The sequence below is a fragment of the Musca vetustissima genome, unplaced genomic scaffold (genome assembly GCF_032173495.1).
Source record: "Musca vetustissima isolate MV318-11 ecotype Yass unplaced genomic scaffold, APGP_CSIRO_Mvet_v1 utg13852, whole genome shotgun sequence".
NCBI classification, from domain to species: Eukaryota; Metazoa; Arthropoda; class Insecta; order Diptera; family Muscidae; genus Musca; species Musca vetustissima.
In genome coordinates, this window is record NW_026885536.1 from 29,409 (window position 1) to 41,324 (window position 11,916).

An 11,916-nucleotide genomic window follows, 5' to 3' on the forward strand; every position below is an offset into this window, starting at 1 on the left:
TATCGTGTTTATAGACGGACGGACACACATGTCTAGATCAACTCAGCTAGTCGAGATATGACGGTATACTTTAAAGTGGCTCTAGGACCAATATTTCGCTGCGTTACAAACTCTTGGGGCTGAAAAAAGCTATATTACCCTGACAACATAGTTGTGTAGGGTATTAAAATGCATAGTTGAACTTTGGCGTTGAATTCCTCTGTACCGAATTTGATCGATTATGTTATCAGTAGAAGAAACTATTTTAAAAAATAAAAATATAGCGAGTACGCTTATAACGAACACCGATTATAACGAACTTTTCTTGTGGCGAACTCATTTCCCGGTCCCGAAATTTTGAGACATATTTCTCATTCAAATACGCTATAACTACTACGAACTGTTTATTCGGTCCGAGCCTGAGCAATATTTCGTGATATTTGCAGCCTGTTGCCAGATTGGAGGTCAACAGCACCTCTTCCATAGACTGTGATATTTTCCGAATATAACTAATATTCAGTATAGCGCTTCTAATTACTTTTCCAGATTCCCTTCGCCGTGGGTTGTGATGTTCGGCTTATAATTGTGGCCTATAGATCGAAAAACACAAAAATTTAAGTTTTTGGACCACTTCATCCCAAAATTACTATCTGACCATCACCGAAAGTGATAGATGTTCTTCTTGACCATAACTGAAACCTCATGGAAAATTTCAAAGCGATCAGGGCAAAATTTCCGCCCTCTAGTGTGGTAACGGGTTAATAAATAATATCTGAATACGGCATCATCGGTAAACTCTCTGGGCTGCACAAAGCTATAATACCCAGACAACATAGTTGTGTAGGGTATAAATACGTAATACTGATGATAACAATCCTCACAATGTGAGATTCATTGAAGAAAAGTAATGGCATCTTAGGAATTGTCAAAAATGTCCCAAAAACTACCAATCTCTAACTGAATATACATTTTTTCTGCTATGCCTATGTTTTGCTTTACCTGGGTGTACTGTTAGGTGTACTGTACAGACTGTTGTCAATTATGATAGATTTTAAATATTTTTACAAATTTTTATTTGTAAATTATTCTTAATTAAGTTTAATTAAGTTTGTTTTCAAATATATTTGCAAATTAATTGCAGTAAAGTGAAAAATCTTACGATGTTTTTATTACTTGGCTACATAACAGTCGATGTTTTTCCTAAAATCTGTCATTTTTGAAAAAAAAAATCATCCAATAATTTTCTATTTTTCCACTAAATCTCTTTAGTACACTATAACTAAGTGTTTCGAGATATTTTTTTACATACCTCAAACAAATCGAGGGCTGATGAAAAAGTTTTTAGCACAGTTAATGTTTTACTTATGTGACCACCACTGTATATGCCCACGCAAGAATACCTGAACGGATGTACATACAGACGACATGGGTATATCTCGTTTTGATTTGTATGTTACAAACATATACACAAAGCCATAATACCCGGTACCAAAGTTTGATGAAAAGTGTAACAAGGGCATAAATAAGTATACACACTTCCTCATTAATATTTTGTCCCTAGTTTGAAAATCACAACTCCTTGGAAATGTTGTTACTAGTAAAGACAACCACCTTCACTAGTTTGCAACGACGGCATACGACAAGGACATAACACAGTTTGAAGTTTACGTCCAGAGTTACCACAAAAACGCTTAAAATAATTATTTAGCAGAGACAGAAACACGTTTCATTATTATAAACTATCAACAGATGTCACTAAGCTTCGTTGGAGAAAAAATAAAAAAGTAAATTTGTTTCCCCTTAAATATTATATAGATAATTTGTACGCACGTTTAATTTGTATATGTTTGTAGAAAATATATGGAGAGGCATTACTAATCGTGAAATATATTAAAACTAAATACAATATTTTATCACTCCTTATGTATTGCGTATATATTAAATGATTAGAAAATAATCTTTATTTCAAAGATTTGTTTAGTTATGTGATCATATTTATGCATATACATAAGAGCGTGGCTTTGCATTTAAATTTTCAGATATTTTTTTAATCTACGTATGGTAGAAAACTTCTTTCAGCTGATACTGTGGTTATCGGTATCGTTATTAAGATTTTTAATAATATATCTGTATTTGGAAATAGATTTTCGTCACATACAATAATCGCATCAAGTGAATTAGATTGTCGGGGATATTTCGCTTTCCACGTAGCGATCCACTTTCAGACGTTTTTCATAAATTTGTATGATTTTTTTTTAAATCATTACATTAAATGTAGTTCTATAAAAATACACGGAGGTCGGACTCATTACATTTGACCTGCACTTTTACGTACCTTCTCGACACTGAAATTTCTACTTCTTAGAAATAAATCCAAATTAAATCTTGCCCTATTTCTAGAGATCTATAGATTATATAGATTCAATAAATATTTGAACGCAATCATGCTGCTCGGCCCCTCGTGTTTCATAATATGAATGTAATTTGAAAGAATAAATACAGCACTATCCACATCTTCTGCATTCGCCAATTAGTTCTATTAATTGCATTTTTGGGAAACAGAATCGAGATAGACCATGAGAATATGCATAGAATCACATTCTGAGTCGATTTACGCATGTCCGTCTGTCCGTCCGTCCATGTATTTTTGTCGACAAGGTACAGGCCGAATTTATAATTCGATTTGAATGAAATTTTGCACAGTTCACTTGTTTGGTCCAGGGACGTACCCTATTGAAATTGGAGAAAATCGGTTCAAATTTAGATAAAGCTCCTATATATAGGATTTTATGTAAATGATGCACGAAACTCATAATATTTATCCGATTGGGGCAACATTTTGCACAGAGTACCGAATTAGGTACAGACTGATGTCTTCGAAGTTTTGTTAAAATCGGTTCAGATTTAGATTTAGCTCCAATATATTGTTTCGTATGATTTTTTGTGAATGGTGCACCAAACTCCCAATATTTGTCCGATTGGGACAAAATCTTGCACAGAGTAAGAATTAGGTCCAGACTGATGTCTGCGAAGTTTGGTTTAAATCGGTTCAGAATTATGATGCACCAAACTCCCAATATTTGTCCGATTGGGACAAAATCTTGCAAAGAGTACTAAACAAGGTTCGATTGGCACAAAATTATGCACATCGTACTAAATTAGGTCCCAACTTATGTATGCGAATCGCTGGAATCGGTTTAGATTTAGATATAGCTATAATATATAGTTTCGTCCGATTTTATGTAACTGAATTAGGTCTAGATTGATGTGTGTCAAGTTTTGTTGACATTGTTTCAGATTTAGATATAGCTCCCATTTATAGTTACGTCCAATTTTATGTAAATGGTGCATCAAACTTCTTCCGATAGAGACAAAATTTTGCACTTGGTACTGAATCCAAATTGATGCATGCGAAGTTTTGTTGAAAACGGTTCAGATTTAGATATAACTCCTATATATAGTTTTCTATAGTTGGGGCAAAATTGTGCTTAGTGTAACTTCAATTACTATAGGTTAACCTCAGTAGTGAAATTACAGCAGGCTGACATCCGCGAAATTTTGTGGTAGTCGGTTCAGATTTAAATATAGCTCCCACATATATTTCCGCCCGATTTTATGCAAAAAAAAAAAAAAAAAAAAAGGATTAAAGTCCGTTTAAGACAACATTGTGCACAGCGTACTGAATTAGGTCTGGATTCATGTATCATCAGAGTTTATGCAAATTGTGCACCAAGTAATAAGTATTTCTCCGATCGAGATAAATTTTGGACAGTGCGCTGTGTCCAAAATTACCAAATGGTGGTTGCTCAAATACATCCAGATTTACAATTACAAATGGTACACCAAAGAAACTAAGTCTGACCGGTTACATGTAATTTTTCAGTTCCAATATATATTTTATTCTCATATTTAAATTCGCCTATTTCGGACCATTTCGGTGGTCCTCCAAGGATGCTATGTCTGTTCTATCTACAGGATATTGTAGATATGAGGTGAAGGGTATCCCGTCCGACTATGGAACTTTCCTTACTGGTTTATTTTGAATTTACACATCATAGTGAAGGGTATACACATTTTGGCCGACCGAAGTGATTGACTTTTGAAGACATCGGCCTACAAACCTAAATATTTTTGACTATTCGAAAATATTACCCCTTGATTCCCAATCCAAACGCACATATCGATTTTATTTCCAATGATCAGTTTATTCTTTATTTATATTTATTTGCAAAATGTATTTATATTCAATCGTATTATCATAAATTTTTATATTATTTATTTATGAATAATAATATATTTGTTTGTTTTGGTTTCTTTTTATTCATTTCGATAAGATATGACTATTTTTAAAATATTATTTTATGTTATTTGCATTTATGGGGTATCATTCATATTTTTCGGGGATTTATTTGCTTTCTCTCATTTAACTATAATACATAATATTTGTTTTGTTGTTTGATTTTTTTTTTATTTATTTGGCAATATTAATATTTATGATTTTTCATATATTAATATGTATATTTTTATGTATTTAATACTAATTTATTTTTTATAACAATATATATGTATTATTATATTTCAATATTTTACACTTAATTAAATTACAACAAAAACAATGGGCGTAACGTTACAGCTCATGTATGAAATTATGCTTACACATGTGTTTTAATTATTATATTGTGTTTTTTTGTTTTATTATATACAATAACAATGTTTTTTTTTTGAAAATAAAAAGATTTTTTAAAAAACATTTCTGAAAAAATTGGACAGATTTTCTTGTTTTCAATGTGTTATAATTTTGCAACAAAATTTTGAATTTTGTTAAAAAATTTAAATTTTACTTTTATTTAATGAATTATAAAAACATGTAAATTTTTATGTATATATTCGAAACCTTAAACAATTATTACTAAAACAAAAACAAATATTCTACAAACTTATTTGGCTTGTCTCATTTAGCATCAATTCGAATATTTGCTGCGTATGTTTTCAATTCTGTGTTCTCGTTTCGTTTTTTTTCATACAATTATAACTTAAGGAAGACAATTGGCACAACACTTTTGCTAAACACTATACATAATTTTTTAAGTATATATATATAAGAAACATTCTTATAAATTATTTCATAATTCCATTTATTATTTTAAATTTACATGTTTTTTTATTTTTTTTTAATATTTATTTTGGCATTTAAAGATTTTTCTATAAAATATATGAGCGTGGAAAGACAATGATGAATACCTGGCTACGCTTAATAGCACATTTTGAAGATAGATCAGAATAATTTTTTCAATTTTCTGACACTGCGTAGCCATGTATATATATATATATATATATATATATTGTCCTTGCCATATATTTTCTTTATGAAATACCCTACCATTTTTTACAATTTCAAAATGTTCTATATTTATAGATTGTTTATTATTAATCATTTTTATTAACTTATTTTTTAAACGCATCCATTAATTATATTTTGGTATTATTTTATTTACTCTTTACCGGGATCATGTTAATATTTAATGTACAGTGGTGGTCAGCTTTAAGGGACAATATTAAAAGAAAACATTAGTAAACAAAATAAATCTCTACCACGAACGAAACTCCAATGTGTCCTATTTATACCTTTCACCACTTTGTGGTGCAGGATATTATGTCATATTTTTGTAACCAGCAAGAGAAATAAAGATAGACCTATGGCTACTTTTGAGAATATGCATAGAATCACTTTCTGAGTCGATTTATACATGTCCGTTCGTCTATGTATTTTTGTGAGCAATTAATGATCCGAATGAAATGAATTTTGGCACAGGTTACTTATTGGCCAAAGGGCGAACCGTATTGAAATTGGAGAAAGGTATGGTATTGTTTGTAAATGTCTTGTTAACCTCGAAGTGAGGCTTCAGCGAAATTCTCATGCAGTTTATTTCGTTGGTCAGCTAAGTACTTCGCTTTGTTACAAGATACATTTGGATATGAAAGGGTTTTTGTATAGAAGCAACAAAGAGTTTCTGTGGAGAATATCCCAACAGAAAACTAAAGGAACTGATGAGGATCAGTGGCGTGATCCGAAACTACAATTTTCCCTGCCTTACCCCTCGGCGAACAATGTCATGCATTCCCCATTAATAAATAGTTGTTTTTTATAAAACTGGAATTCAGCCTGACTATATTGAAAAACAAAATACAAATGGTTTCCCAAATAAACCGCCAACAGTACTGAAAATCCGTTTAAATATATATATATATATATAGCTCCGATATATTTGGGGGTTCCGTTAATAGGGGCTACCGGAAAAAGTGAACGTATATTTATAATTTTTAGTGGATACATTTGGTAATCAATAAAAACCGAATGTACCAAATTTCAGCATATTCAGTTAAAAACCGCGATTAAGAACCCTAAAATACAGAAAGTTAGAAGGTACCGTTATATGGGGGCTACCAGAAACTTTCGACCGATATTTATAATTTTTAGTGAAGAAATTGGGTACCCAATAAAACACACAATGTACCAAATTTTCTGGGAATTCGGTTTAAGAACGCGCTCAAGAAATATCGAAAATTGGAGGGTACCCTTATATGGGAGCTATAGCTAAACGTGGACCGATAAAGCCCATCTTCGAACATGCATCTGTCTGCAGACAAAAGACAACTCTATGTAACATTTTGGCGATCTATTCGTTTAGAAACTACATTGTTTACAACAGACAGACGGACACATGGCCATTTCGATGAATTATAAATGGAATGATAACGTTTATATATCCAGCATACTATTGGGTGGAGAGGATAAAAATACCTAAAATCGATCGGAATCTTTATATAGTGATTGTTTTTTTTTTTTTTTGGCGAAACATAGATGTCTCTAATAAAAAATGGAGCGAACACAATAAAATTTATATTAAGAATACTTATAACCGATCGGGACCTTTATATGGTGTATTTTTATCCTTCTGGAACACGAAGTACGACCTTTCTACAAAGTGTATGTAAATAAAGGTTCCGTTATTGAAATTTTCTGCGAGTTTAAGACATTATTACCCCCGTATGCCAGATTCTATCCAGTGAGGTTGAAAAATGCGCTTAGGTCTATTAAAATACCTTAAATGGAATGTGTCCTTTCATTGGGGGATATGTCATTGAACATTGTCAGCTAGTAGGTTAATTATACTCTGAGAATATTAACTACACAATTACAGACACTCAGTTTGGAAGACTAGGCTAGGAACTACAAAGTGCCGAAATTAAGCGGTGTTATTAATAATTATGGGGTTATGAAGAAGCAATGACCTTTATTGAAAATTTTGTGAAAAGAAGGTTTTTATTCATTAGCAGTCATTAATGTCAAATTACAACTACTTTGGTTAGAAAATGCGGTTAAATCATTTAAAAGCCAAAAATAGAGCGGGGCTATATTGAAGCAGGGACCTACATCGAAACATATCTGGAAATGGGTTGTGGCGTATTTATAGGGAGTAATGTTTATAATGATCATTTTTAACATAGATGTATGTAAGCCTCCAAAAATCGGAAGGTCAAAATTAAGCCCTCCTTGTTCGAACATGCGAAAGCTCTATCTTAAATATTGTGATTTTTATCGCGATTTCAGCAGACAGTCGGAAGTCGATATGGAGGTTTTTATACCCTACACAACTATGTTTTCAGGGTATTATAGCTTTGTGCAGCCCCAAGATTTTGTAACGCCGCGAAATATTGGTCGTAGACCATTAAATATACCGATCGTCATATCTCGACTAGCTGAGTCGATCTAGACATGTGTGTCCGTCCGTCTGTCCATTATAATTTGTTTTTTTCTGGTCGCTCAAGAGGTCGCAATTATGGCCCAAGCATCTCGAATTTTTACAAGGAGAGGGGGATCGGGCCAAAGAATAAGCATGCCTGTTTTGATAAAGATCGCTGAATAGTTAGCGGGTCAAATGGACCCTGATTTTTGTGTGAAAAATTACAAAATTTGTATTCTATAGCGTATATATTTACTCCTGAAGGACATAGACCCCAGAAGTTGATTGTATATCCAAGAGGAGTGGTTGACCTTTAAATTTATTCCAATTATATTGTCGTATATACTCGGATGTGGGAGATACACGTAAACATTTAAAGGTGTTTACGTATTCAGATATTATTTAATAAACCATTACCACACTAGAGGGCGGAAATATAGCGCTAATCGCCTTGAAATGTTTCATGAGGACCAACAACTTTTTTTTACCGGTGCTTAGGTATTGATATATTCATCCACGGCGAAGAGAATCTGAACAAATAATTAGATGGGCTGTACTGAATTTTAGTAATATTTGTTGACCTCTAGTCGGTCAAGTTCAGAATGTATTACCATAGAAAGTTAGGGTATCATATGGTCGGCCCCGTCCGACTATACTGCTCTGCTCACTGGTATTCAACATAGATATATGCAAGCCTCCAAAAATCGGAAGGTCAAAATCAAGCCCTTCTTGTTCGAACATGCGCTAAAACCAGAATAATATAGATATTGGGCAGCTATAGCAACATGTAGACCGTAATAGTCCATTTGCAATACCAAATACCCTAGAAGTAGTATGTATGTCTGTGAAAAAGGTCAAAGCTCTATTTTAGATATTGCGATTTTATCGTGATTTCAGCAGACAGTCAGAAATCGGTGGTTATTTTCTATTTAAGCATATATATTTTTAATGGAAACTCCGACAATTATGTAGGAGGTTGATAACGAAGAAACAACTTTGAGTGACATTATTTGAGATCGAAGATTTCTAAATTCGAAGGTTTTCTAAATACGTTTTTATATAACTACGTATAAGGTTCCTCATTCATTTTTGTTGCATTGCTTCTTTAGAACAAAATTCACACTGATTTTAGAAAATACATAAAAATTAGAGTTGGGTATTACCGGACCTTTATCAGTGGAACTGATAAAGGAACGATAGGGACTAGGTCCACTTCTTTAGTTCCTGTAGTTCCTTTTTCTGATCGCGTTCCTTTATTTTATCTTGTTCCTCGTCAATTAATTTGTGTGTAAATAAAAAACTTAATTATGAAAATAAAGTGATAAGTACTAAAAAAATATTTTGTGTTTATCGTCCTGCAGCTTATGAATACACTACTAAATATAACTTAATTAAAATCAATTTTTTTTCAATTTGTTTACTTTTTTCATCCATCAACGAATCACACGGAACTAAGTGAGCGAAAAAAGGTGAAAGCGAAAGATTCAAAGGTTCCGACGGAACAACACGGACCAAAGGAACTATATTAAGGAACTAGTTCCTTTTTCACTCCGTGAACTAACAAAAATGAACAAACATTTTGGCAAATTTTATCTTTTCAGATCAAACAGTTTTTTTTGCCAAGATTAATATGAATTTTTTGTTTGAATTCTTTTAAAATTGTCTTGGCCAAAGCTGAACACCACATTTTTGCTTACACTTAAAATTTTAATTTTCTTTACAAGTATTATATTTTTATTATTTACAATAAATTAATTTTTATTTTTTAAAAAACATAACTTCTTTTATATGATAACTTGCAATACAGAATTAAAATGGGAGATTGTTTAAACGAAATTTAAGAAATTTTAAAATATTCTTGAAAATGTTTAAATTATTTCAGAAATGTGCGTAATACAATTATCATATGTATATATTTTTTTAAATAATACCTTAAATTTTAATAATGTTTCTATTTTCATATATCTCTTATAATTTAAGGAACTAGTTACCGTTGTTTCTTATGGAATTCATTTTCTTTTCAAATTAACCAATTGTATTTAAATATTTTTAATAAATTAAATTTGTATATATTTTGTAATTTTTTTGAAAAATTAAATTTTGTTGGCCTAAAAGTTTTGTAAGTAGATTTTATTTGATTTTATAAATTTTTAATACAAATTTCCGACTGTCGGTTTCACAAATTTTTTCGCTTGTTATTATCTTTCCTAGTTCAATAACGGTAATTATTTTCCTTAATACTATGTATATCTTTTCTATAACTCTTATTTTGTCCACAAATATTTACTATATATATTATATACATATTTACACAATATTGATTATTTGTATTATTTTTTATCTTGTTGTTTTATGTTTTGTTTTTTAAGGAAAGGTCAATGTTTGAGGGTAATCCTTTTTGAATAGCTTGAGAAATTTGAAATGTTATTCCCAAATTTAAGGGACCGGCTTATATTCATAAAAATATGAATTTGAATCTCCAGAATGTTGATGAATATGAGAAAACACTTCTTACAGAAACAAGAAAAAACGGCGTAAAACTGAACTTTTTTCTCTTGGTCAATTCCAAATATTATAACGAATGATCGAAACAGTATAGTCGCACTAGATCGACCATGTGATATGCTACGCAACTATACTCCCACGTCTCCACAATTGCTATCAATTTAAAGGTCAACTACTGATCTTGGATATACTGTCAACTATGCCCTTCTGTCCGGTCTATGTTCTGGAGTAAATATATACGGCATATATATATATAGTGCATTTTTTTATTTTAATACAGTCTTGGTCTATTTGACCCGTCATGGCTATTCTTTGGCCACATCCCCTTCCGCATGTAAAATTTCGTATCATGAGTTCTGGTCCATTTCATCCCTGAATATTAACCGATTATAACGAAAAATGTATCGGTTAGAACTGGACATACAACATTTCGTAAGAGGTTTTCCATAACTGAGGTCTGTACTTTGTTTAAAATGGACTGATAGAAGGTGGGTCTAAAACCAACAGTGAGTTGGGTCCAATGGTGACATGAGGTATCCTGCTGTATTAAGAAGAGGACAACAAGTTTTGCGGACTCATTTGGCGAGTGAAATGTGATCTCTGTTTTGACGACTTGGAGTTTGTTCCTTGGCCTTTACATTCCATGTGTTGAATAGTATGATCATTGGTAGGTTCGGTAAAAGACCATGCGGTAAGAGTAGCGCCCACATACATTTGTAGTTCGAATTTTCGATTTGAAAATCAAATATTTGACATTTCAAATTAAATTGTTCAATGTCACTATGAAACAATATTTTCGGGGCTTGGAAAATTTCGTAAAGGAATGAAAACCATTGGCTAGTATATTAAGAAACCAGAAGTACAATTTTGAAATAGGTCATGTTTGTGAGTTATGGTGTGATTATTTTTTTTGCTGAATATGAATACAAACGGTATATATCTTCGTTTGCGGCAAATTGTTGTTTCATGTAAACTGTATCGTTCAGTTCACCATAGAGAAATGCTCTTTTTGCCTAAATTCTTTTATAACCAATCTTGCCGTGTACTTCTTAATACTGTCATCTGTTTTTGTTTTGACTCTATAAACCCATTTCAACTGGAGTGCCTTCGCGCCTTTGGGAATATTCGAAAGTACCCAGGTAATGTTTTCCATGTATGAACTCATCACTAATTTCATGGCTTGAGTCCAATCGTTTCTCTCTGTACTTTCAACAGCTTCCGAATAACTTGAGGTACGATTTGATTAACAAAATTATGTGACATCATTACAAATTCATCACTGACACAATCTGAAATTATAATAGTTCGATTTATCAGCCTTTTTGCATTGATATTATCATATGTGTCATCTAAGGCATCTCTATTACGTTTTCCAGTTTGTATTTCCTCAAAACCCTCAAAATCTTCCATATCACATCTAGAATCTTGGGGCTGATTTTCACTTTCATTGTCTTTCTGTTCTAAGAGGAAGCGGATACTCTTAGAACTCATTCCGGAGGGTATACATCATGGACATCATCTTCTGAACTGTCGTTTAGAAAAATTCATATTGGCAATTCATTCCCTTGCGTTTTTTGAATATTAGTGGAAATCTTATTATGTTGCTTTTCTAAAATTTCTTGTTCTGATACCTTTTAAAATAACAACCTTCAATTTCCTCTGAAAATATCACATCTCTGGATATTTC